We start from the raw sequence: 6050 nt of genomic DNA on the forward strand, positions 1-6050 counted from the left end.
ACAATTCTATTTATTTAACATAAAGTTGCCGCTTTCGAAGAACTAGGCGAGGGCGAAGCGATTTTGGAGTGAAAAATTAATACATCATGATGATAATTTATTACAGAATGTTAACGTTGCTTTGTGAAACCCCATAGCTCATATTATAACCATGACCATTCACAACTGCGCAATGCATTTAATTTACCAACATACTTAATTATTTCACTCAACGTACATATTTCGATAATATGTTTCAGGTACTATACAAAATATGGCACAATTTTAGCGAGCTATGGAATATCAAAAGGAAATATTTGCACTACATGTATACCTACCTATTTTAATCAATTATACAATATGTATGTACTTATTATGAATATGGATTCATTTGAAATAAATTAGAAGCATAAAACTTAATCTTTGTCATAGAAAGGCAGACAGATTCACCACAATATAAAAATAAAATAGCATAAATAAAAATAATAAAAGAAGCAATTACAAACATAAGGAGAGATATAAGAATAATGGATAAAGAATATAGGAGCAAATACTATAACTCAAAACAAATGTGCTACCATTGTACGCAGAGCATTTTTTGTTAGGAAGGTAACCTAACCTTTAGCCAGGTAAGGGAAATCAAATCACTAGTTAAATAAATCCCAATGCCTTGCTCCGGCCACGTGTTATTCGCAAACCTATACATTAGTCAGTCTACACCCTAGCAAATATTTTTATATAGGAATATTTACGTAACAGGAGCTGTATATACATAGGTTATATCAAATGCGGATGCGTGGAGGATGATGATAAAACGCCTAGTAATTTGTAATTTATAATAATTAAAATAAACAATGAAATCCCCGCCCACGAGATGGTAATGTATTTTCCAGTTCATAAGATATCATAATGTATCTAATTACCGAATAGGCGTTCGTTTTACACTCAAAGGAGTGCGTTGTTACATATGAGTTCGAACAAAAACTGGTTCTGACCCACATTTACAACTCTGTTCAACTGTACTTGCCTTTACTTAAATGGATATCGTGAATGTAGATAAAGTTTGTGTTTATATAGTATGGATTGGGTGAAATGTTTTTCTTATATAGCTTAACTATTTAATGAAACGTTCAGTGTATCGAGAATATATTTCAAAGTTTTGTGATATTAAAGGTCAAGATGAAAAACAATTATCATTAGATTATTGTCTCATGAGACTACATATTATACAATATGTAAATATAGGTGATCGTGTCTAATGTTATTAGTGCAATTAAAGAAACATTTTCCGTTACGTAATACGTAATATACATTTACTATTATAAGACTGTTGCAAACAATTCTTATTGCATAAGTATAAAATAAAACACTTACTAATATAAGCAACCTTACTACGTTACAGGTGAACAGCACTTTGATTATGGAATATTACTTATTTCGTTCATATGCCCGCTTTACACAAGCAATCGGCTATATTTATAAAGTTCAATAAATAATCTAAATCTGGTATCTCATAAAAGTAACATGAAGATCCACCAGATGCGTATAAATGGCAGGAACATTACCTGCGACTCGAGAAAACTATAATATTATTCAAATTCAAAATACTCTATAAAAAATTTATGAGTATTTTTCATATATTTATATGTTCGTAAAAAATAAATCCATAGCATCAAGGTAATGCATACTATTTTACTGTTCCATAAAAAGGCAAGCTTTAATAAATCTGATAATAATACTAAAGGAGCAGGTATCAACCCAAATGGTAGCACCTGACACGTTCCCAATATCGGACCTAAGATAGAGCGTCCTGTCTACCTTAGATAAGGGATACGAATATGTAATGCGCTCTACAACCTTTGCAGAGCTTGTATATTTATAACTCCATCAAACATTTTTCTATTAAAGCCGTGGTAAAATACAAATTTATATTTGTACCACGGACTCTATATTATGTCAGTTTCTCTTACAATAGAAAGTTTGAGGCAGGTCAACCGGTAGGGCATCAACTTAACTCTTAAGCGTAAAAGCTTTATCTTTATACATTTTCCTGGCTGATAGAGTCAGTATATACAACGGTTATGCACTTCGTTTAGTATCAACATCTATCGTTCGGCTCTTAAATTGTTCTTCGAAATCCATTTCTATTTTATGGCCCCTCATTTAAAAGCGTCAACACAAAACAAAAAAATTATGTGAAACTGGCAACGCGTGGAGCGCCGAGACCGAGAGGTGAACGTGAACGTGGCAACGACGCACGCGCATGTAGTAAAAGAGATAGAAAAGCTAGTCGAGCGAGTTGGCCGCTCGGGACTCGAGTTACAAAGTTTCAAAGGAGCGGGGCGCCCCGCGCTCGCCCGCCGCCAAGTGCCAGGCCAGTGCCGGGCCCGAGTGCGACGCGAGTGTACGTTGGTGTGCGCTAGCTAGCCCCACGTCGACAGCGCTGAGCGCGCTCACTGTAAACAACGCCAAGCTACGTCTACGCTACACCTACTAACAAACCGGTTACAATTCTGTGATGCCGAAGTGATACACGACTTGTGATACTGATGTGGTCGGTGACCCGTTTATTTAAAAAGTTATAAGAGTGTTAATAATCAGGAGTGTGTGTACTAACGATATGACCTGTGAGCTAAAAACAGTGATACGGATGTCTTTGGATTACTTAAGACGGTGAATAATTAACGCGGGTGAGTGTCCACGTTTGAGTTTGCTATAAATATTGTAGACAGTGGAGCATGCACGTTACAAAAAGTCCTAGATGTAGGGAAGGGAAGAGCGGGTATTGTTGACACTTAAATAGGGTCACCATATGTAATATTTTAAGTGGACGCAGCATAAATTATATTCTGGAGCATAAGTATAAACAATTGATTACTTGCATGACAACTGAATAATAAATTAAAAATAAACTACACACAAAAGTTAACATATAAAAATGAAAGTACATTTACACTAATATGCAAATAAGATAATTTAAATAGATAATATAGTTTTTTGGTATTAAATCTTTAAAATAAGCATTGTACATTGCTAAGACTTACATAAATTCGGACAAAACTATATTTATTACTCGTTTATGGTCGCCTAGAACCTTTAAACAAAGGTCCAGAATGTTTTTGTTTAAAACGTATAAAAAAGGTGATCGTAAATCATGGAGTCCCTACAAAAGCAATTGGGCCCGTGCACAGGGACGCAGGCAAGTCAACGCTCCACGGGGTAAACCGTAGAGCTTAAAGCACAAAAGTTTTTGTTCACTTTCAACTATAATAGAGTCGCTACAAACTAGCCCGATTCCAATGTAGTTGTTGTAATGTCTCGTTTGGTTATTCTTAATGCGATCGATTATGTAGAGTTTTGTTTGATATTGGTTTTGACTATTTTGACAGGATTTCAACTATTACACTGCACACAGGACGGTCTCCAACGTGGATGTTGTATTGATTCGTTTAGTTTACCCTAATTTACGATTTGTAGAGTTTTGGTTTCAAATTATTTTTAGAAAGTTCTGTAACTTTGAATTTCAATTGATATTAGTAAGAAATCTGAAATTGTGGTTAATTAAGTGTAATATGTATATAGTATTTTGACCCATACCAAGTAATTCAGAATTCAGTTCATGAGTAATAAATAATAATACTGTAATTATGAGAATAATAACTACTAATAAGCAGTATTTTTAATTTTTAGTTTTATAGCATTGAAATACTTTATATTTTTAAAATACTGTAACTTTATAGTGTGTACTGTAATATATGCCCCTAGGCACATAAAACCGAAAGATTAGAAGAAATTTGATTACTGTGGCGGGATCACAGGTGGCCGAGAGGTTAGACGTTGCTACAGTTTGGCAAAAAGACGCAAGTTCGAATCCCGCTTCGTGATTATTTTTTTTCTATTCATTCAAAATTCCTCATTAATAAGTAGTAGTTAAATAATTCAGTTCAATTGTTATAATTAATCAAAAATTCACATTGCTTAAACAAATTTCATATGAATTAACTAGTGGATCTAATATAAAAGCTTTTCAATGTAAATATTCACATTGTTATTCGATTGGTTAATTTTAAACATGAATTGTATAAATTAAAACATCAAATGTGAAAAGAATTTCTCTTAATATTAATATACACGCATTAAATATTATGCGTTCCCAATAATATATATTTTCAAGGTAAAACCATGGTATTTTACAAAATTATAAAACATATTTTTAAAACGATTGAATGAATAAGGTAGACCATACTTTTAAAGAACGATTATTTTGATATATTCTATCACATATGACAAGTAAAAAGAGGTACAATGATTGAATTAATTAACCTTCTGGCTTGTTCTTTTACAGAATATACGTGAGGAAATTATTTAATTCAGACGTCAACATCAACCGCCAACTGCAATTCATAAATTGCAACATACCTAATTTAACCAAATATTAAACGGATAAACCTAAATAATTATCCTGTTATTAATAATATGTGGATGCATTCCATAAATACTTCCTTGAATGTATAACATATTCACTACAGTAGTGATTCATAATATTTGAAATTGTAAACCTTACACACATTATAAACACGTGACTAGCACAAAATCCTGTATTAATTAATACTGATTCACAGCAATGTTATCAAAAATAATCTGTACTGGACTAACTGTTCTTTAAGATAAGGTTTCAATATGCAAAGAGTAAAGTCTATCCAACAAAAGGCTTCGCCTATATATTTAGCGTTTTTTTCCGAAATAAGCCACTCACTGCGAACTGTAATTACTCTATGCAAGCGTCGCTCTAATTATAGAGGTTAAATAACAACTTAACCTGGTAGCAAATAACGGTTAGACCCATTTATTTTACATAAAAATGTTTTATTATTTTTTGTTCATAACATATTGTTTTTGTCAGCCTTACGTGTTACATTAGCAATATCTCTTTTTACCGGTTAAGCTTATAGCTTTAGCTATATATCACTTTAAAGTATATTTAACAAGTACTTTGAAGTAATTATATACACTTATATATATATTTAACAATTTTATATTGACTTTCCTATTTTATATTGATAGGATCAAAAACCACTTTAAAATTAAGTGGTTTTTGATCCTATATATCTATTCTTGGAACACTTATAAAATCACGCCGTAACTGAAATCTCAATTATTTTCCATTCTCTCAAATTATAAATAGAAAAATCAATGGTACAATCAAAACTAAGTTTTTAATGAATGAATGGCATTATCAACGTCCTGCGTGGCGCATGCGTCATACACGCGGCACACAAGATAATGAGAATTCTATTTAATAATACCAAGATCTTTCTTAAAAATTTCTGTATGCTAAGAATAAATCACATAATAATATTATCAGATTCTAGAATCGACTTCAATCTTTACCTTCCCGTTATATCAGATAGCGTAGGCAGGTTAATATTTATTTATAGGAATAAGGAAACTTTTAAATGTTTGGTATAACAGAAGCTTTACATACTAGGCTAATCATAGTATATTTTTGAATTTTAGATGTTAAGAATTGATATGTATACAGATTTAAATCCATGTAATTATTAAATCACTAAAGAAATGTAATATGCTGCTATAATTGCTTACAGCAATATGCAAAATATAGATTAGGTCGTTTTTATGATTATGTAAGCATCTTTTTTAATAGATTTTTACCTAATATGCTATTTTTAAGTATATGAAGAGACGTTTACTTTTATCAAAGTGTTATAGTGTCTGTTACAGTGCAAAATTCCGATACTAATGTTTTTGATCGTTAACAAATGTTGAGTTGTAAATATTCATTAAGATAGATGCTTAGGTTGGAACAACTTGTGTAATTGTAAATAACGATTTCAAATCGCTTTATAATGTTTAAATATTCACATTATACAAATGACAGTAATTATAGGATAATTCACAAATCTTTAATTAAAGTAAAACAACCATGTATGAATTGAATATTGAGTTTCAAAATTAATAGGATGATGAAGTCAGTAAAATACTTAGTCTGGCCATAAATACTGTTACACTTAATTATAAAAAAATATTACATTTGAATTTCGAATCTGTCA

Source organism: Zerene cesonia, chromosome 10, assembly GCF_012273895.1.
Source record: "Zerene cesonia ecotype Mississippi chromosome 10, Zerene_cesonia_1.1, whole genome shotgun sequence".
Taxonomy (NCBI): Eukaryota; Metazoa; Arthropoda; class Insecta; order Lepidoptera; family Pieridae; genus Zerene; species Zerene cesonia.